We start from the raw sequence: 21,578 nt of genomic DNA on the forward strand, positions 1-21,578 counted from the left end.
GTGCCCATGTGTGTATGTGTGTGGGCATTTGCTTGCCATGGTGCACACGTGGAGGGCAGAGGACAGTTCGCAGGATGTGGATCCCAGGATCAAACTCGGGTCATCAGGGTCAACAGGAACCCTTACTTACTGAGTCGATGTACTGGTCATTTTGCTTTGGTTATGAACAGGGTATTTCTAAGTAGCCCTGTCTGGCCTCAAATACAAGTTGATCCTCCTGAGAATTAGGGATTACACACTATTGGCATGTCTGTCTGTCCACTCCCAGCGAAGTGCTAAGGAACTGGAAGATGGAAGCTAGACGAATGTTTTACTACTGAGCAAAAGGCCTTCAAGGTGTGCTGTGGGACGGGAAGACAACCTCACATCCTGGTCAACAATTCCTTGAAGAAACTACTGCGCCATTCTGTTTAGTGAGAAAGATGATGTTTTGTTTTGTTAAGGGACAGAAGCTCAAACCCAGGGCCTTTTGCATGCTGGGAAAGCACTCTCATAGCTCCAGTCCTGCTGCTCTATAGGGGCGGGCAGAAAGCAGAGGAGCAGAAGAGGCTGTTGGTCACGTGGGTGTGAGCAGCACAGCAGGTCACTGACAAGTGTAGCTTAGCTGTTCGCTGGGTTTGAAATTATTTGTCTATTAGTATGGCTATGGTTCTGTAACATGTACGCAGTACCCACAGAGGACGGAAGAGGGCATCAGGTCCCTTGGAACTGGTGGTATGCGATCAATTGTGAGCCACCATGTGGTCCTCTGGGAGAGCAGTCAGAGTTAACCTCCTAAGTCCTGGTTTTAGGTTTAAAATTTATTTATTTAAATTTGCTATTTTCTTCATTGTTTTATGTATATAAGTGCTTTGCTTGCATGTATGTATGTACACTGCATATGTGCCTAAGGATGAATGGTTGTTACCTACCATATGGGTTCTAGGAACTGAACCTGAATCCTTTAAAAGAACAAGCACTTAGGTGGTGGCGGTGGTGACACACGCCTTTAATACCAGCACTTGGGAGGCACAGGCAGGCAGATCTCTGTGAGTTTGAGGCCAGCCTGGTCTAAAAAGAGAGTTCTAGTACAGGCTCCAAAGCTACACAGAGAAACCTTGTCTCAAAAACCAAACCAAACAAACAAACTAAAAGAACAAGAGCACCTAACCACTTTGCCATCTCTCCAGCCACCTTAAGATTTACTCATTGAGTGGGTTTCTCTGTATTCTGTCTCAAACAAACAAACAAGATTTACTTCTTTGGGGGCAGATAAGATGGCTCAACAGTTAAAAGTGCATGCTGATCTTGCAGAGGACTCAAATTCTGTTCCCAGCATCCACATTAGACAACTTACAATCACCTATAACTCCAGCTCCAGGGGATCAAAAACCCTCCTCTGTACTCACACATACATATCCCAACACTACAGACACATATATACAATTATATCTTTTTAAAGATTTCTTTATTGAGACAATCCTCTCTACATAGGTAGCCCTAGCTGTCCTGGAATTCACTATGTAACCTAAGCTCAAACTCACAAAGATCCTCCTGCCTCTGTCTCCCAAGTGCTGGGATTAAAGGTGTATACCATTGTACCTGACCTAAACATTTATTTTATTTTATTATTTTTTTTTTTATTTTTTCGAGACAGGGTTTCTCCATAGCTTTTTGGTTCCTGTCCTGGAACTAGCTCTTGTAGACCAGGCTGGCCTCGAACTCACAGAGATCCACCTGCCTCTGCCTCCCGAGTGCTGGGATTAAAGGCGTGCGCCACCACTGCCCGGCTCTAAACATTTATTTTTGAAGACTGGAGAGATGGTTCATTGCTTGAGTGCTGGAATTGGAGTTGGTTGTGAGCTGCCCTAGGAATGCTAAGGACCAAAGCTGGAGGATTCTCGGGAAGAAGAGTCAGTACTCTTAACTTCTGACCCATTGCTCCAGCCCCTACGGCATATATTTCTATTAATTTTTTGGAGGGGGTGTTGAGACAGAGTCTCACTATGGAGCCCTAGCTGTCCTGGATCTCACTTTGTAGATCAGGCTGGCAGGAACTCAGAAATCCACCTGCCTCTGCCTCACAAGTGCTGGGATTAAAGGTGTGCACCACCATCACCCAGTTTAGTTTTTTAATTTTTTATTTATGGGTGTTCTGCCTGAATGTACGTCTGTGCACCACATGTATTCAGCACCTTTGGAGGCCAGAAGAGGGCACTGAACCCCTATATTTGGAATCACAGATGGTTGTGAGGCACCATATTGATGCTGGGAATGAAACCCAGGTCCTTTGAAAGAGCAGCCAGTGTGGGTTTTCTTTGTTTAGTTTAGTTGGTTTTCTGTTTTTTTTTTTTTGGTTGTTGTTGTTTTTGTTTTGAGACAGGATTTTTTTTTTTTATAAAACTTTGGCTGTCCTAGAACTCTCTCTGTAGACCTGGCTGGACTTGAACTCACAGAGATCTATCTTCTTCTGCCTCCCAAATGTTGGGATTAAAGACGTGTTCCACCATCATCTGACTGCAACCAAACCAGTGTTTTTAACTGCTGAGTCATCTCTCCAGTCCTCTTTTATTTTTATTGTGTGTGTGTATATGCATGCGTGCGTGCATGTCTGTGTGTGTGTGTGTGTGTGTGTGTGTGTGTGTGTGTGTGTGTGTGTGTATGTAGGTGCCATGGAAGTCAGAAAAGGGTATCAGATTCTTCTGGAAGTGGAGTTACAGGTGATTGTGAATCATCTGATGTATGAACTGAGAAGACAGCTCAGCACTTTGGAAGAGTCAGCAGGGCTCTTGACTGCTGAACCATCTCTGGACTACCTAAAATTTAAAAAATTCCATTTTATTTATTTATTTTGTGCGTGTGTGTGTGAGTATACATGTTCTAGTTCACATGTTTAGATCAAAGGGTAACATGGGGAGTCAGTTCTCCTATTCTCCCTGGTAGGTCCTGGGGCTAGGACAGTTTCTTAGGTTTTCAATCAAGCCCCTTTACCTGCTGATCCTCTTCACTGGCCCTTAGGTTTCTGCTATTTTTTAATTGTATTTTTTATGTGTGGAGATGACTGCTACAGAGTGTGTATGGAGGTCAGAGGACTTCCTAGTTTGCATACATGCCCACCTGCCAAACTGATGGAGGCAACTCTTCAAGTGAGATTCCTTCTTTCCAAGGGTGCCAAGTTGACAAACAAGATTAGGTATCACAAAGGATAACCTTGTGGCTGGAGAGATGGATCTGAGGTTAAGAGCATTGATTGTTCTTCCAAAGGACCTGAGTTCAATTCCCAGCATCCACATGGTGGCTTACAATCATCTAGAATGAGATCTGATGCCTTCTTCTGCTGTTCTGGCATATATGCAAGCAGAACACTGTGTACATATTAAATAAGTAAATCTTCAAAAAAAATAAAAAAGGACAACCTTATAGTGAGGGGTCTCTCCACATTTATAAGAGTTTTTTTTAAAAGATTCATTTATTTATTATGTATACAGTATTCTCAGTATTCTATCTGCATGTATGCCTGCAGGCCAGAAGAGGGCACCAGATCTCATTACAGAGGTTGTGAGCCACTATGTGGTTGCTGGGAATTGAACTCAGGACCTATAGGAAGAGCAGGCAATGCTCTTAACCACTGAGCCATCTCTCCAGCCCATTTATAAGAGTTTTGAGGATCAAACTCAGGTCACCAAATTTGTGCAGCCATGTCACTGATCCATAGTTTTAGGTTTTTGGTTTTTTTTAAAGATTTATTTATTTATTTATATATACAACATTCTGCCTCCATGTATGCCAGCACGCCAGAGGAAGGTGCCAGATCTCATTATAGATGGTTGTGAGCCACCATGTGGTTGCTGGGAATTGAACTCAGGACCTTTGAAGAGCAGCCAGTGCTCTTCACCTCTGAGCCATCTCTCCAGCCCTAGTTTTAGTCCACCCCACCCCAAGATTTCTTTTGCTTTTCCTTTCTTTCTTTCTTTCTTTTTTTTTTTTTTTTTTTTTTTTGGTTTTTCAAGACAAGGTTTATCTATAGCTTTGGAGCCTATCCTGGAACTAGCTCTTGTAGACCAGGTTGGCCTCGAACTCACAGAGATCCACCTGCCTCTGCCTCCCAAGTGCTGGGATTAAAGGCATGTGCCACCACCACCGGCTTCCATTTTTTCTTTTTTCTGTATAAATATAGATGTCTGCATGTATGTCTGATGTACTCTGAACATACAGTGTCTGAGGAGGCCAGAAGAGGGAATTGCATGCCTAGGAACTAAAGTTTTATTTTGTTTTCTGTTGGTTTGTTTGGTTTTATTTTTGTTTTTTGTTTTTTTTGGGGGGGGGTTGTTTTGTTTTGTTTTTTTCGAGAAAGGGTTTCTCTGTGGCTTTGGAGCCTTTTTTTTTTTTTTTTTTTGAGACAGGGTTTCTCTGTGGTTTTGGAGCCTGTCCTGGAACTAGCTCTTGTAGACCAGGCTGGTCTCGAACTCACAGAGATCCACCTGCCTCTGCCTCCCAAGTGCTGGGATTAAAGGCGTGTGCCACCACTGCCCGGCTATTTTTGTTTTTTTGAGACAGAGTTTCACTGTAGCTTTGGAGCCTGTCCTGGAACTCGGTGTAGACCAGGCTGGCCTTGAACTCACAGAGGTCTGAGTGCTGGGATTAAAGTGTGTGCCACCACCGCCCGTTTAACCTTAGTTTTTGGTGTGTGTGTAGTGGGGAGAGAGAGTCCTGTAGTCCGGGCTAGCCTCAAACTTGCTATTGTAGCCTGTCGATTGCCTTGGCGGGCCACTTAGTCTAGGGTTAGTAGCCCGCCTGGCAGGTCAGTTATTCCAGGGTCACGGAGAGGCACTACCTGGAAGATATGGGCTAGGAGACAGAAAGAAGGCCATGCAAGGTTTGTCAGAGCCTCCGTTTATTACAGATGGGGTATAGCTTTATATAGAGTAAAGAGTTGGGGGATGGGCACAGGGTTCTGGGCTCTTGCCGCGTGGTTCACGTTGGTCACATGGTCCTCGTTGGTCACGTAGGCAGGAGGTTATCTTCGGTCAAGTCACAGTAGGTCTGGAAGTTGACGCACCTAGCTCCCTAGATAGTTTGGAATGTGGGGTGGGTTCCGCTAACAGATAGCTCTCATTAACAAGCCAATTTGGGTGTGGGGTAGGCTCTGTCAATAGAACCATTCTTAACACAATTAGGGGTGTGGGGTTCTCTGCAGACTCCCCAGGGTGATGGTTCCTGTAATGATTTTAGGAGGAAATTGGCTCCTGACAGTAGCCAAGTAGCTCTTGCTTTCCTAAGTGAGCTATGTAACCTAGAACGTGCTGCTGTTCTCCTGCCTTGACCGGCTAAAGACTGGGATTACAGGCACAGGCCACCAAACCTGGATCCTTTTATTTGTTTGATTATTTATTTGACAGTGCTAGGGATCAAACCCAGTTACAGTCTCTTCAGCTGTCTCCAGTGTGCTGGTATGAGGTCGCACCAAGGTTAAGTGGAACAAGTGGTTCCCTTGAGGCTCTCCCAGCCTAATCCCATAGGCTCTAGAGGGCAGCGCAAGTCAAAATGGCCAGGAAAAGGCCCATGACTCACAGCCAGTCAGGGCAGAACCATCCTGGAATTTCCCTGACCTTAGGGGCTCTTAGGGCTGGAATCCCTACAAGTTAAGCATATCGGACATACAGTGACTCTTTAAAATTACAGACTTACCGGCAAGATAACATATAGAAAGTTTTGATTTTTCTGTGAAAATTGTCAATAGGCTTTCCAGATTATGGAAATAAAGAAGACTGGAGGTGGGGGGGGGTACTGCACCAAGGCATGAAATCCCTTCCCAGGCCCTGTCTCTAAACTCCTCACACTGCCTTCCCAAATGTTGGCTGCCAGCCCCACCATCTCCCTGGGGCTTGAGGGAATACTCAGCTGCTCCCATCCTGGTCTCTGTGTCTAATCAGGAAGGACAGGAAACAAGATTCTTTTCTAGTCTTTGGTGGGTGGGAATGCTGGGAGAGCTAGGGGCCTGGAGAACGTTTCTGCAGCTGCTGGGAACAGGAAGCCAAGGGATCTTGTGTGTCCCTGGTTTTCCTGTGACCCACGAAATCTTGTGTGTCCCTGGTTTTCCTGTGACCCACAAAATCTTGTGTGTCCCTAGTTTTCCTGGGACCCACTTCTCGCCAGTGCAGTCTCTGAGTTCCCTACTTAACCTTGGCTGTCCTGGAACTTGCTGTGTAGACTAGGCTGGCCTCAAACTCACAAATATCCTCTGCCAGGCAGGCGGATCTCTGTGAGTTCGAGACCAGCCTGGTCTACAGAGCTAGTTCCAGGACAGGCTCCAAAGCCACAGAGAAACCCTGTCTCGAAAAAAAAAAAATATCCTCTGCCTCAGGCTCCAGAATGCTGGGATTAAAGGCATATGCTACCACATCTGGTTCTCTGGGCTCTAAATTAAAGAAAAAAAATTTATTTCATGTGTATGAGTGTTTTGCCTGCACGTGTGTGTGTGTGTGGTATATATACCATTGGCATGCAGTGCCTTGGGAAACCAGAAGGTGTGCTAAATGTCTCCTGAAACTGGACTTAAATGGGGTTGTGAGCCACCAATGCTATATTTCAGCCTGGGTCCTTTGTAAGAGCAAGAACATCTCTCCAGTCCCTCTGGACTCCATTTTGACTTTTACTACTTACATGTTTTCTCATTTATTTATTTGTTTGTTTATTTGTTTTTTCAAGACAGGGTTTCTCTGTAGCTTTGGATCCTAGGCCAATCTTGAACTCACAGAGCTCTGCCTGTCTCTGCCTCCCGAGCACTGGAATTAAAGGCTTGGGCCACCATCAACCAGCCTACCTACACTTTTTTCTTTCGGTTTTTTTTTTCTTCTTTTTTCTTTAAAGATTTATTTTATTTATTATGTATACTTCTGCAGACCAGAAGAGGGCACCAGATCTCATTACAGATGGTTGTGAGCCTCGAACTCATGACCTCTGGAAGAACAGCCAATGCTCTTAACCTCTGAGCCATCTCTCCAGCCCTCCCCTTTTTTTTCTATCTACATTTCTATCCTTTCATGAGAGAAATTCAGAATGAAGATGACTTTGTTTTCAGACAGTGTAAGACCCAGCTGACTATTTTTCCCAGATCTCTTATCCATAAGTTTCAGCAAAGTCTAGGTTGTCGGGGGTTGGGGAGATGGCTCAGAGGTTGGGAGAGCTGGCTGCTCTTCCAGAGGACATGAGTTCAATTCCCAGCGACCACATGGTGGCTCACAACCATCTGTAGTGAGACTGGTGCCCTCATATGGCTAGCAAGAAGACAGACAGAACACTGTATACACAATAAATAAATAAAAAAATCTTTATAAAAAAAAAGTCTAGGTTGTCTGGTTGAGGCCAGTTTGAGCAGTCACCTCTGACCCCTTTGTGTCCCTTTGGCCTGAACATGTCCTGCTACTGCTGAACTCCTTCTGGGAATTCATCAGGCCAGCAGGGAATTCAGTGTTGACTCAAAGCCTGAGTTGCTGTGACCTCTCCTCCAGATGGACTCATCCACCTCCTGCTTTCCTGGTGGTGTGTTTCCCTATCCAGGCACGGAAATGCAAACTTCTTAGCTCCAGGGCCGTGACTTTCACTTCTCTGCCTTTGGCCTTCTTGCTTGACTGATAAAGGAGCAGATGTTTAGTAAAGGACTTTTTGGTTCATTTGTCTGTTATAGTTCCTTTGACTCTCTCTTTCTCTCTCTTGATAGAACTTTTTTGTTTTTTTGTTTTTCGAGACAGGGTTTCTCTGTGGCTTTGGAGCCTGTCCTGGAACTAGCTCTGTAGACCAGGCTGGTTCTTGATAGAATTTTATGTAATGTACTTTCCTTTTGAAATTTTGTTATTTTTAAAATTTTGTCTTCTTACATTTTTATGTGTATGGGTGTATTATATTTTTATATGCATGTCTGTCTGCATATATGTCTGAGCACCTCTAGCCTTCCTGATGTCCAGGGAGTCCAGAAGAGGGCATTGGATCCTCTGGAACTGGAGTTACAGATGGTTGTTAACTGCCATGTGAGTGTTGGGAATCAAACCGAGATTCTCTGGAAGAGCAACCAGTGTTCCTAACTGCTGAGCCAAATCTCTCCAGCCCCAGACCTGAATTTTCTGTGTATGAGTTGATGACCTTGAGCTTCAGATCCTCCTGCCTCCCCTAAATGCTAAGATTACAGATAAAGGCCCCCACAGCTCATATTCAGCGTTGGAGATTAAACCCGGGCCTCAGTGCCTGCCAGGCAAGCACCCTACCTGAATCACAGCCTGTTCCTCTCTGCCTGCCTCAGATAAGGTTTCACTGTGTGGCCCTGACTAGCCTGGACCTTGCTCTATAAAACAGTGAGATAGTCCTCAAACTCTTCACAGTCCTGCTTCTGCCTCTCTAGTGCTGGGGTTATAGGCCCAAACCACTGCTCTAAAGTCAAATTATAGGTATTGATAGCTTTAAGTCAAGTCATAGCTCAGCATAGAATAGGGCTAGGGTTTAAATGTATTCTGTGGGTATATATAAGTCACAGAGCAGCCAGGCAGTGGTGGCACATGCCTTTAATATTAGTACTTGGAAGGCAGAGGTAGGCAGAGGTAGGTGAATTTGAGGCCAACCTGGTCTACAAGAGTTAGTTCCAGGACAGGCTCCAAAAAGGTATAGAGAAACCTTGTCTCGAAAAACCAAAAAATAAAAAATAAAAACGTCAGTTAGGCAGTGGTAGCTGGTACAAGCCTTTCCTTCCAGCACTAAGGAGGCAGAGGCAGGCGGATCTCTGTGAGTTCGAGGCTAGCCTGGTCTACAGAGAGAGTTCCAGGACAGGCAGGGCTACTTAGAGAAACCCTGTCTCAAAAAACTGTAAAATAGGGGGCTGGAGAGATGGCTCAGAGGTTAAGAGCATTGTCTGTTCTTCCAAAGGTCCTGAGTTCAATTCCTGGCAACTACATGGTGGCTCACAACCATCTGTAAAGAGGTCTGGTGCCCTCTTCTGGCCTGCAGACATGCACACAGACAGAATATTGTATACATAATAAATAAATAAATAAATAAATATAAAAAAAACAAACTGTAAAATAAAAAAAGAAAAGAAGACTGTAGCCAGGCATGGTGGTCTAGGTCTGCAATCTTGATTCTTGGGAAGAGTATTTGAAACCAGCCTGGTCTAGTGAGCTCCAGGTTAGTCAGGGCAACATAGTGACAATCTGTCTAAAAATAAATAATCAGGCTGGAGAGATGGCTCAGCTTACTGTACTTGAATAGGACCTGATTTCACTTCCCAGCACCCATGTTGGGCAACCCACAGGCAATTCTAGGGAAATCCAATGCACGGGTCAGACACATACACATACATACAGTTAAAAATAATAAAGTTAAGGGGCTGGAGAGATGGCTCAGAGGTTAAGAGCATTGCCTGTTCTTCCAAAGGTCCTGAGTTCAATTCCCAGCAACCACATGGTGGCTCACAACCATCTGTAATGAGGTCTGGTGTCCTCTTCTGGCCTGCAGGCATACACACAGACAGAATATTGTATACATAATAAATAAATAAATAAATATTTTAACAAAATAATAAAGTTAAGTCAAAAACAAACAAAAAGAGAACACCTAAGTGACAGACCCAGCTCTAGGCACTAGAGATTCACAGGGTTAGACAGGAAATAAACAAACTGGCCTCTTCGGTCTGTTTTAGAAACAACCCTTAAATCACAGAGCAACACAGCGTGATAAGTAGGGGTCCGGAGGTCTGGAGTGGGGGATGGGCCAAACACAGAGTCAAGGAATGAGCTGAGGGCGAGGTAGGTCAAGTGACAAAAGAATGCTGTGGGCAGAAGGGTTGGCATGTGGAAAGCTTGAGGGAAGCTGGCAGAAGCTTGGCACGTTTGCAGGAATCTAAGGAGGTCCCTTGTGACTGGGGTGTTTGGGGGTACACTGGCTGGGGTGGAATGTAAAGAAAAGGGAGGCTGGGAGGTAGGGCTAGGTATTGAGAGACGTGTAGATGGGGCGCACAGAGATAGAGAAGGTACAGGGGTGGGGGTGTCAAGGGAAAGTGGAGAGGACAGAACCAGGCAAGCAGGCCCGAGGAAGGGGGGTGTCTTGTCAGCTGGAGGTCAGGGAGAACACAGAGCAGAGAGGCTCACAGGCAGATATGAGTTTGGAAGATCACTCTATTACTGCCTTGGGGCTGGATTAGCAGGGTTCAGAAAGCTGACACCAAAGCAGAGGACAGAGCCCTGTAGCCTCTCTTTTCTGGGGGGCCCACTGTTCTACTGAACTCATCAGAAGGAAGGCCAGGCCACAAGAAGACGAGAGGGACGTGCAGGGGAGGGTTGGCACCTCACTCGCACGCTGATAAGAGACAGGTGACCTTGGCCCCTGTGGAGACTGGGAACAGCGCAGCTGTTGCTCCTGGCAAGGGTGCAGGCATCCCACAGCTGTGGCAGCTCCTGGATGCCAGGGTCACCAGGGTTTGGGGCCAAGGACATCTGAAAGGAGGGGCTGTTGGTGGGCGAGTAGAGACATCAAGGCATGGGAGAGGAAATCTTTGCAGGTCAGCTGGGGGCAATGTCCCACTAGGATCCAACTGTCCAGGAACAGCTGCACAGAAGCGGGAGGGGGGGACTGACTGGGCAGTAGCAGGTGATGAAGTCCTCTCTCTGCAGAGTGTGGGAAAGAACTGGTGGTGGGCAGGAGAGGATGGGGGGCGGGGAGAAGGGGGCAGGAGGACCTGAGGAGACCTTGGAGAAAAATATATCAAAGATCCTGTGTCTTGCTTGAGGGACATGCTCATAACTGAAGGGAAGGCAGCAGCAGGAAAATTCCTAAAAATACCAGGCCACCCTGGTCTACATGATGACTTCCAGGACAGACAGGCCTATAGTGGAGATCCTGTCTCACTGTATGATAGCAAGCACAAAAAAGAAAAAGGAGGAGGAAGAGGAGAAAAGGCCTGAAAGTAAAACTCATTTGCACACACAGACACACACACACAGAGAAAGTAGAAGCAGGGGCACTTCTTGGGAGGTAGGGGATCAATGGGAGGGTGACAAGAGAGAGAACAATTCCGGATCTCAAAATACATTATGTACATGAATGAAAATAGCATAATAAACCCCATTATTATGTATAATTAATATATGGTAATACAAAACTTAAAGAAGAAAAGAAAGGGGGAAAAGAGGCTGCAGGAGTCCTTATTCAAATGCAGCTAGAATTCCTCAGGGGAGGAAAAGCTGGGCCAGGAGCAGGGACCTAGGTAATCTTTCTTTCATTCCCAGGACTTTCCCAAAGACCAGACTTCTAGGAGGCACTGCCTTCCCAGAACCCCTTCCAGAGCACCCCCCAAGTCTCCTCCCAGCACCCCCAATCCCCCCCTTGTTTATTCACTACTATATGACAGTACCTTCTCGTGGGGATTCCTAAGAGCCCTAGTGAAGCTCTGGTCCATCAGGTTGACGGGCAGAAAAAGGGGTTTGTTTACCCAGGGTTGCCATTTCTGTCTATGCTCACTTAGCTTTTAGTAGGCCTCAGGTTCCCTGAGATTTCACTTCCTGTGAACATATGGCCTTCACTGGAAGTGAGTCTTGTCCCAATGGCTGTAGGTGTGGCAAGATGGCCAGTGAATTCCCCTGTAATGCTAGGGTCTCAGTGCTTCACCTGGAATCAGCTACCAAGTGGCCCAGAGGTCAGCTGAGGCCAGCCTTTCTCTCTGAGATCCTCCCAACTGAGAGGTACAGCTATTGAGTCCTGGTACTGTGGCCCAGAATATTCCTTTGGGAGCAGACTTTTCTCTGTTGTCCCACATCTTCATCTTTGTACCAGCTGCCACAAACCCTCAAATGCCTGGGGCACGGAGATGACGAAACAATTCTTTTCACCTTTTCCGGAAAACCCCTTCATCTACCATGAATGGGTCTTTGTATGGCCCTGCAGAGCTGGCAACACTTCTATAGAGAGATGCCACCATGAGTGTTGTAGGCCCTGTTCCCCAGGCCTTGTCTCCCACAATCCAGAGTCCTGGTTTCAAGTGGGGTCTCTCTCTCGCTCTCTTTCTTACTATAAGGGCCTCTTTGGGACCCAGCCCTTCTCTCTGAATCTTCCTCCTCCCTGGGGACCCTCGGCCTGGCCAGACCAATGACTCTAGCTAATAGATGTAACACCTTCCCTGGGAATCTGGTTCATTCACAGGGAACCTCGCCAGGACTTTGGTCCAGTTTGGGTAGTGATAGTAGCAGCTGACCCTTGAGGTTACCAGCCTTAAGTCATCAGGGAGTTGGCAGGAGGGGGATGAGCTGGGAAAGCTGGCTGAGGCTTCGTGCCTCTTGGGTGACCCTACACTCATCCTGAGGCTCTCCTCCATGTCTGTTTGTCCACAGTCCTGAGGTCATTGGGTGAAGAATATCCTGGAGTTCAACTTAGAGCAACAGCCCCCACTACTCCTCATTCTTTTCCTGATTCCTGAGTTCGAAAGGATCCAGCCGGGCAGGGTCTCCCCTGAAGCCCTTGTTTGTACATACCAGGAGTTGCCCAAGCCCGAGGAGCCCTTCCTTCCCCCTCAGCTTTCCTCCCCCAGGGAGCAGACACTCCACATTCCATCGGAGGTAGAGTGTGCCTTTTCCTCTCTAAATGCTTGTTCTGACTTGATTTCCAAGATGCCTGATGCCCCACCCCCACATGACCCCCTTCTTTGCCCCCACCCAGCCTGCCATCCTTCCTCAACCCTCCTGTGTTTTCTCACCTGTCTTTTCTCCACCTAGCAAGAGGAGGAGGGCTGCGGCTGCCGGGCTGGCTGGGGCCCAGCTGCTGCCCCCTGATCTCACTACATTCCTTTCAGGAAGCCTGAAGGCACCTTTCCCTCCTTAGCGCCCCTGGCTCTGGGATCCTTCTGGATAGTCGGCAAAGCTCAGTCGGTGAAAGGGCACCCCAGAGTCTGCTTTCCCATCAGTTGTTCCTGCTCCATTTTTCACCTTGCTTTCACTGCTCGGGTCTGAGTGACTTCTTTTTTATTTATTTACTTATTTAGTGTGTGCGTGTTTGTAGACCAGAGACAAAGGGACAACTTTCTAGAACTGATTCTGCCTTCTGCTTTCTGCCATGTGTGTCCCTAGGACTAAAGTCAGGTTGTCTGATTTGGGGGCAAGTGCCCTTACCTGCCCAGCTATCTTTCTGGCCCAAATTCGTATTAGTGATCCCCAAGGGACCTTAGACCTGCCTGTGACTGTGGTCATTCCCTGAGTTTGTTCTACTCCTCCACTAGAAAATTTCAGGATGTTCTCTTTCACCTTCTGCAGGCTCTGCCTTTCAACAGACACCTTGCCTTCCCAACTCCAGACAAAACTGCAGGCAGCTAAAGACTGCTGAGGAAAGCCGGGCGGTGGTGGCGCACGCCTTTAATCCCAGCACTCGGGAGGCAGAGGCAGGCGGATCTCTGTGAGTTCGAGACCAGCCTTGTCTACAGAGCTAGTTCCAGGACAGGCTCCAAAGCCACAGAGAAACCCTGTCTCGAAAAACCAAAAAAAAAAAAAAAAAAAAAAGACTGCTGAGGAAGGGAAAGAAATAGTTGTTCCCAGGGATGAGCCTTATAGCTGGCTATTCAATATCAAGTGGTCAGTTCTGAAATCATATACATATGAGCAATGCTAAACAAACAGCAATAATAACAATTAAAGAAAAAAGAGGCCAGGAATTGGAGAGAGCTGGGAGGAAGCATGGAAGTAAAAGGATGAAATTATGTAATTTTATTTTGATTTTAAAAAATAAACAAGTTGGCAAACTCCAACTCCTTTATTCCCAGCACTCAGGAGGCAGAGGCAGGCAGATCTCTGAGTTTGAGGCCAACCTGGTCTACAGAGTGAGTTCCAGGACAGACACGGCTACACAGAGAAACTCTGTCTCAAAAACAAAGAAACAAACAAAAACAAAACAAAACAAAACACCAAAAACAGAAAACAAAACAAAACGAAAAGAAAAAAGAAAGGCATGAATTAATGTTTCACCGTGGTCCTGGCCCAGGCCCTTGACTCATTCACATTCATGGCCTCTGCTGTTTTCAGTGATCAGATAGCGTCACAGGCCTCACATGCAGTCACTTGACGAGGTGGCCAAAAGGCTCAGGGCAAGTGACTTACACAATGTGTCTGTCCTTCCATGGAAGACTCACAACGAGCTAAAATCCATCCACCCCTCCTACAACCATACTGGAGACATTCATTGGTTCTGTGGTTTTCACTCTTTTTTCTTCCCTTTTCTTTTATTTCGACAGTATCTGGTATAACCCAAGCTGGCCTCAAGTGTGATATGTAGTTGAGGATGCTGGTCTTGAACTCATGATTCTCCTGCCTTCACCTCTCACATGCCAGTACTGGGATTATATCTGGCTTTTTTTCCTCTCCATTTTTCCCAAGGTAGGATATCATTATGCAGCACTAATGTGAAATTTACTGTGCAGCCCAAGCTAGTCTCAAATTCCATGCCCTCCCCCTTGTGCAGATGGAATCTGGCTTCAATCTCACAGCCCTTCTGCCACTCAGCTCTCTTGTCTCTTTGTCACCTCAGAAAAGCTGAGGTGACCTAGTGGTGGTGGCACATGCCTTTGAGCCAGCACTTGGAGGCAGAGGCTGGTGGATCTCTGTGAGTTTGAAACCAGCCTGCTCTATGGAGTGAGTTTCAGGATAACCAAGGCTACACAAAGAAACCCTGTTTCCCTGTCTGGGGATGGGGGTGGTGAGGTGGGAAGCTGAAGGGATGGGAATGGAAAGATGGCTCAGTGGTTAAACTGTGAAGCTGCTCTTGCAGCAGTGCAAGTTCAGTTCCTGACACCCACATCTGGCAGAAGTCCAGCTCTAAAGGGGACCTGGGGCACCTGCACTCAGGTGTGCATATGCCTCCCATAATTAGAAAAACAGGGGTTGGAGAGATGATCTGTGGTTAGGGGCCCTGCTACTTTTCCAGAGGACCTGGATTGGACTGCCAGCAACCAAATGGTGTCTCACAACTGTCTGTAACTTCATCTCCAGGAGATCCAACATGCTCTTCTGGCTTCTTCAGGAACCAGGCATGCGTTTAGTGCACAGACATACATATAGGCAAACACACACAAATTTAAAAGAGATAACAAAACAAAACTTGGAGAAGAGTGATTAGAAAAGACGCCTGGCAACATTATCCACGCCTGGTGTTCCCACTGTGTTCGTGTGCATGCGCATGTACTCCTGTTCACATAAACCTCTGCTTCTATCACAACACACAGAAAAATGGAGACACACAGAGAGCTGAAGGGAGCCATGTATGGTAGCATGTGGCTATAGTCCCAAGAGAGCTCAGGGATTCTAGCTCAGGCAGGCCAGCAGAGAGAGACCCTATATGGGGAGTCAGGTGGGGATGGGCAGGCAGGGACAATCACCACAAAAACAGATGTCTGAAGGAGTCCTTCTCATTCGACTCATAAATGCTGCAGATTCCCCAGACTGGAGAAGTGAGATGGCCGGGAACCCTCCCTGTCCCTGTCAGCACACAGCCTACAGAAAAGGCTGTCTTTTACTTGAGATCCACATTTTTTCAGTGGCGTAGACCAGCCAGAAGAGTACATGTGCACAGCTCTTCTCTGGTTCTGGTATTCCCAGAGTGGGGCTCAGGCTAATGAAAGAAACAGGCCTAGGTCTCAGGCCAGCTCTAAGAGGAAGAGGAGGAGAATTTCTGCCTAAATTTAGGAGCATCTGGGTGAGTCTAGTCTTTTTGGCTAAGTCTAGACCTAATCTGGTGTTTAGTCTAATGCTCAAGGCTACAGGTCCAGTATTTTGACCTTGAGGGAACCGCCTTATCCTTTGGCCAGCAGAGAGGAGGACTTACTGAAGGAGGGTCCTTGGACACTGTGTTCACCGGGAGAATAATAACTTTTATTCCTTCAATCCGTATTTATCCATGCTGTGTGTTCCTGCCCTATAAGAACTTGATGCTTCTAGGGAGGCCAGCTATGGCTGCAATGGCTCAGCTGATTGATAAGTTTGTGCCACTCATGTGGTTGGAGCTGGAGAGATGGTTCAGTGGTTAAGAGCATTGGCTGCTCTTCCAGAGGACCCAAGTTTGATTCCCCAGGCCCACACAGGCGATTAACAATCACCTGTAACTCCAGTTGCCTTGGTGCACATGCTCATACGGTACACAAACATACATGCAGGCAAAATGCAATACATATAAGTAAAAGTAAATAAATCTAGTCAGGTAGTGGTGGTGCATGCCTTTAATCCCAGCACTTAGGAGGCAGAGGCAGGCGGATCTCTTTGAGTTCCAGGACAGCCAGGGTTGTTACAAAAAAAGATAAAACAAACAAACAAACGAACAAAAACATCAAGAAAAAACACATTAAAAAAAAAAAGAAATAGAAAAGCTAGGTGGTCCTGGGTGGTGACTCGTTCCTCTAATCTCAGCACTGAGTAGGTTGAGAGGCATGAGAACTTTTCTTTTCTTTTTCTTTTTTTTTTTTTTTTAGTTTATCGAGACAGGGTTTCTCTGTAGCTTTGGAGCCTGTCCTGGCACTAGCTCTTGTAGACCAGGCTGGCCTCAAACTCACAGAGATCCGCCTGCCTCTGCCTCCCGAGCGCTGGGATTAAAGGCGTGTGCCACCACTGCCCCATGCATGAGAACTTTTTTTTTTTCTGAATTTCTATGAGAACTTTTTTAAGACAGTTTGAGCTACACATGAGTTTCAGGGTAGCCTGGGCTATAGAGTCTCAAAAAAAAAAAAAAGAAAGAAAGAAAAGGAAAGAGAGAAAAGAGAAGAAAAGAAAAGAAAGGGACCAGTGGAAATGCAGTGTCTTAGAAGAGAAGAAAGAATGGGCTGCTGGGCAGTCTGGGCAGGGGGGGAGGGGGACACAACTCTAAAAGTCGTCGGCTGGCAGTTGCTCTTGGATAAACTTATCAGCCCTTACTTTCTGCCAGAGCTGCAGGACACTTTGCCTTCTGTTAAGTCTAAACTAAAAGGACCCTTCCCTTGCTTTGACTTGGCTGGACGGCTTTGCCAGCCCACTGTCCCAGGCACGCTTGCAGGCTTGGCATCTGAGTCACTACTCTTCCCTTGGTCAGTCCTGGACTCTGGACTGAAGGAAGAATCAGCCACAGGAGCTGGTCTTTCGTAAGATGAGTCTGAGGACAGACATTGGCACTTGGTGCCTCAGGAACGTGCCAGAATAAAATGCCTTGGAGTCCTAAAATCAGAGGAATGAGCATTTGTTCCATGGAGGTGTTTACTAGATTTGGTCTAGCTAGAACGGTCTTAGCTTTAATAAATCATGTCAGTCCCAAGCAAACATGGGACATTTGACTTGCACAGGCCTAACACAGGGCTTAGAGCTTGGGCTGACTGCCAACCAGGAGGTAAGGCTGGCAGGACCAACTCAGTTTCCTCCTTCCAAACAGAAGTTGAGCTTTTGCTCTTTTTGAATTTGTTTGTTTAGACAGAGTTTCATATAACCCAGGCTCCCCTCAAACTTGCTATGTAGCCAATGTTGAATTAAAAATATAATTTGTTTATTTGTATTTTATGCACATTGGTGTTTTGTGTGCACGTGTGTTTGTGTGAGGGTGTTGGAACCCCTGGAATAGGAGTTCCAGACAGTTGTGAACTGCCATATGGGACTTCTGGAAGAGCAGCCAGTGCTCTAAACTGCTGAGCCATCTCATGTTAGATTTTTAACTTCTGATCTTCCTGCCTTTATTTTATTTTAATATTGAGACAGACGCTTGCTAGTTATACCTCAGAATTGAACCCCTACTATATACAGCTGTATAGCTATTAAATGATAGTTGGTGCCATGTTAGGCAAAGCAAAGTGTGAAGGGCTCACATTTCAGTGGAAGAAACAAATCTTACACAACTGCCTTCCCTTTCCTGGGTACTCTTGGGAGGAAGGAATAGTGAGCTAAGGGTTTAGGGGTGCTGATGGCAGACTACCAGTGTGAAGAGCCTCTATCTCAGTCTTTCCCACTGGCTAGGAGCAGCCATGTAACCGGTTTGGGACGGCCCTCCCTACTGGAGTTCCATCGTGCAGAACTGGTGCAGTTCCTCAGTGGGAGAAACACTTTAACTATCAGAGCTGAGGGAAATAACTAGGACTTAACTTTCTAGCCCATCCCACATTGAGGACCAGGAAAAGAACTGTTCATCTTTATCTTCACTTTAGTGTGATGGCCGGAAAGGCCCAAAGGGTAGTGTTACCTCCAGCCAAAACAGGCTTCCTGTTTTCTGGGTCCTAAGCAAACATGACATTTTTGAAGAAAACTCAACTTCAAACAAAAATGAAGAAAGACAGCAATGATGCCCAGAGTATAAGGCTGCTCTGGGCCGAGGGGAAACATAGGTGGGATGTGCCAAGCCTAAAAGACGGACAGAGGGAATGGGAAATATCAGGACCATTGTGGGGCCCTAGCATTCCAACCGAGTTCCAAATTTCAGGAGGTAGGGAGTGGAAAGATGTGATTGTGAGGACTGTAGACAAACACTGATCTTGTTTCTAGGACTAGGAAGGAACTTACCCCTAGACACTTTCTAGTCAGGGAGAGCACATCCCTTGACCATAGCGCTAGGTTTGCTTGGGCATGGAACACTGTGATCCGTGCAAAAGCAATGCAAAAAAAAAGAAGGGGAACTACTTGGAATCCACGTATTTTCAGTAAGGTTGGAAGAGTTCCTTCAGCTTCTTTGCAAACCGCAGCACCCCAGAGGTGTCCTTGAAGCTATTTACACTGCCTTTTTAAAATTATATCTTATTTATTTTGAGTCTGAGTTTCTCTGCATAGTCCTGGCTGTCCTGGAACTCACTCTGTAGACCAGGTTGGCCTCAAACTCAGAGATCTGCCTGCCTCTGCCTCCTGAGTGCTGGGATTAAAGGCATGCGCCACCATCACCTGGCTTTTTATATCTTATTTATTTACTGTGTGTGCATTTATGTGCTTGGAGTCAGAGGACAAGTTGCATGTGGGTCCTAGGGCTCAAACTTAGATCACCAGGCTTTGTGAAAAATGACGCTACTGCCTAAGTCACCTCTCAGCCCCCTGATTAGTTTTAGAGACAAGGTAGCCCAAGCTGGCCTGGAAACTCTTTAGGTAGCCCGGAATGACTTTAAATTCGCAGCAACCCTCACGCCTCAGCTTTCGGTGTGCTGAGATTACAGATGTGCCCCCACATTAGCCTTTTTAAAATAGTATAATCTTCGAGTCGGAATTTGAGAAGCCATTAACTCTTCAGTTTAACATCTAAGGGAAGACTTGAGGTTGCTCTCCTGGATTTTAGTTCCTTTTTCTGTTCTAGCCTCTATGAGCTAGTCACTTAAGTATTGAGAATTACAAACAGGTATTTAAGGTAGCACATTCCTTCCTGGTTTTTCTGAAAATTGTTTCTCCTAGGCACTTCTGAAGAGGAGACCTGCCTGGCATTTAGGCAGGAACCCCAGGCAAAGTAGCCGCCAGGTCTGTATTCAGAGTGTGCTTGCTGATAAGAGCGTGTGTCTGGAACTCCAGCCTGGCCATAGGCCAGGGATGAATGGATTCATTCTAGCAGTATGGGGTAGGATGGGAGCAGAGCCCACCACACTTTCCATTTCCACAGCCGTCGTCCACTGTCGGGCTCTAAAGTTTGGGCCCTCTGGGAAGTCCCGGGAGTTAAGTTACTTTAGGACCCTCCATAAAGGGAGGCCAGATTCTAGCAGTAACCACCCATCTAAAGAATGTGGGCCACCGGGGGTGAGTGACCTGTGCTAGCGGGTCAGAGCTATTTTGAGCGCCAGAGGAGGCATTGCATTTTAGCTTTCCAAGGAGGGGGAGGGGAGGCCTGTTGTATGCCAAGCACTAAAAAATGGGTTACCTTCCTGCCCACCCACCCGGATCTGGCCCTAGCGTCTCCATTCATGTTAAGAGTAGGGTAACAAGGCCTCTTCCTTTGCAATTCGGAGGGCGCTTCCTGAGTGTTTGAATGGCTTAGATACCTCTCGATTTTTGCTCGAAGAAAATTAGGGGCAGCTGACTGGTGGCCTGCTGTGGCCGGACCGGTTCGCCGGCCTGTCCAGACCTCGTTTATTCTTTAGAAGTTGGGAAGGGTGCCCCTCCCCCACCCCAGCTACCAAGGGCTTCCAGCTACCCGGACTGGCTAAGGCGTGTCCCGGGACCCACTCGCGACTTCGGGGGCGGGGGCCTCTCCATTGGGGCGTGGCTTTTGGGGCGGGGGCGTAACAGGCCAATGGGCAGAGAGGTGCGGGACGGGGCGGGGCCTGTACGCGGGTGCGGCGCGCTGCGGGGCGAGCGACGCAGGCAGAAGCGGGCCGCGCGCTGAAGGCCAGTCGGCGCCGCTGCGAGCCGGCCGCGGGATTGGCTGCGGCACTCGCGTGTCAGGCGGTTGCTAGGCTCCGGCCGCGCGCCCCGCCCTCGCGCTCGGCGCCCTCTCACCGCTCGGTACGTGATCGCGCGGAGGCTGCGGCGCGGCGCTCGCGCTCCTGGGGCTCGGGGGCGGCAGCGGCGGTAGCTTCGCGCGGAGTCCCCGGGGAGTGGCGGTGGTGTCCCTGGGCCCGGAGGAGCGAACACCTGCCGCGGCCCGCCCGTGGCGCCGGGTGAGTGCGCCGCCCGTCCCCGCCACCGTGTGCCTGCCTGCTGGGGCCGTGATCACCGCTGCCGCCAGCCGCGCCTTCCGCGGAACACCTGCTGCTGCTCCCTTTCGGCCCGGGGCGGGGACACGGCCACGGACGTCCTTGCGGGTGAGGAGGCGGCGCCGCCGCCCGGGCGGAGCCGCCCCTCGGCTCCCTGTCCGGTGGATGAAGGCTCGGAGCGTTGGGCGAGGAGGCCGGAGCTGCGCGCCGCGGCGACGGGCCAGGCCTCAGACCCGGCCCGCGCTCCCGGGAACGCGGGGCCTGCTCATGGGCCGCGGGTGTGTGCGGCCTGCGGGCTGCCTCCGGGTTTCCAGGGGGGTCGCGGCCCAGTTAGGCGGCATCTCTGCTGTGGGGCTCCTGCCAGAGGCTGGGAAGGGCGCCGCCCCCGCCTCTTGCTTTGAGCTGCTCGGCGTCTTGGGGTTCTTTCCTCCCCCTCAGTTGCGCTTCTTTGGAAGCCTCTTTTACTACCTTTGCAGTGGGTCTTTGGAAGACCAGGTTCATTTGCGAGCATACTTCGAAAATGTTCCCAGAGGAAACACCGGATCGCCTCAGAGTCCTTTTGCTATGATTCCAAGTTCATTTATTGACAAACTCAACGGGCAATTAAAAATGCATCTTTTAATCTCGGCAATTTGAGAAGCTTTTGTTAAGTTGAATGACATCAGGATTAGTTTTCATGGTGATGATGAAGTTTTTGACTGGTCTGCCTAGTCTGGGGCAGTACCTTTATAGCCTAGAGGACTAACTTAAGAGTCCAGCCTGCTGTTTCCCTAAATAAGCAAGTAGAAGTAGTTCCTGGCGTGAAAGCCAGACTCGTGAAGTGAGGGTGGTGTTTATAGGACATAACTCCAGATAGAGTTGGGTGTGCTTCCAGATGTTCTGCAGAGTGATGGAGATGGGGCGTTGCATTTATATCAGCTTATATCATGCTTAGTGGTCAGAAACATACTTTTAGAATGTTCCAGTTCTGAAAAAG

The 21,578-nt window shown here is 47.8% G+C and overlaps 1 protein-coding gene across 4 annotated transcripts in view; it reads left to right on the forward strand.

Annotated features, from left to right (window-relative positions):
• Window positions 1-20,264: 20,264 nt before the first annotated feature.
• Window positions 20,265-21,578, forward strand: part of Dag1 (dystroglycan 1) — a 67,438-nt gene continuing 66,124 nt past the window's right edge. For 2 of the 4 annotated variants that reach the window (XM_075964627.1, XM_075964631.1), the window contains exon 1: window positions 20,418-20,566. The gene's annotated coding sequence lies outside the window, so the exon portion shown is untranslated. The other 2 variants (XM_075964629.1, XM_075964628.1) reach the window with 2 other exon arrangements.

This window comes from Microtus pennsylvanicus, chromosome 3 (genome assembly GCF_037038515.1).
Source record: "Microtus pennsylvanicus isolate mMicPen1 chromosome 3, mMicPen1.hap1, whole genome shotgun sequence".
Classification (NCBI taxonomy): Eukaryota; Metazoa; Chordata; class Mammalia; order Rodentia; family Cricetidae; genus Microtus; species Microtus pennsylvanicus.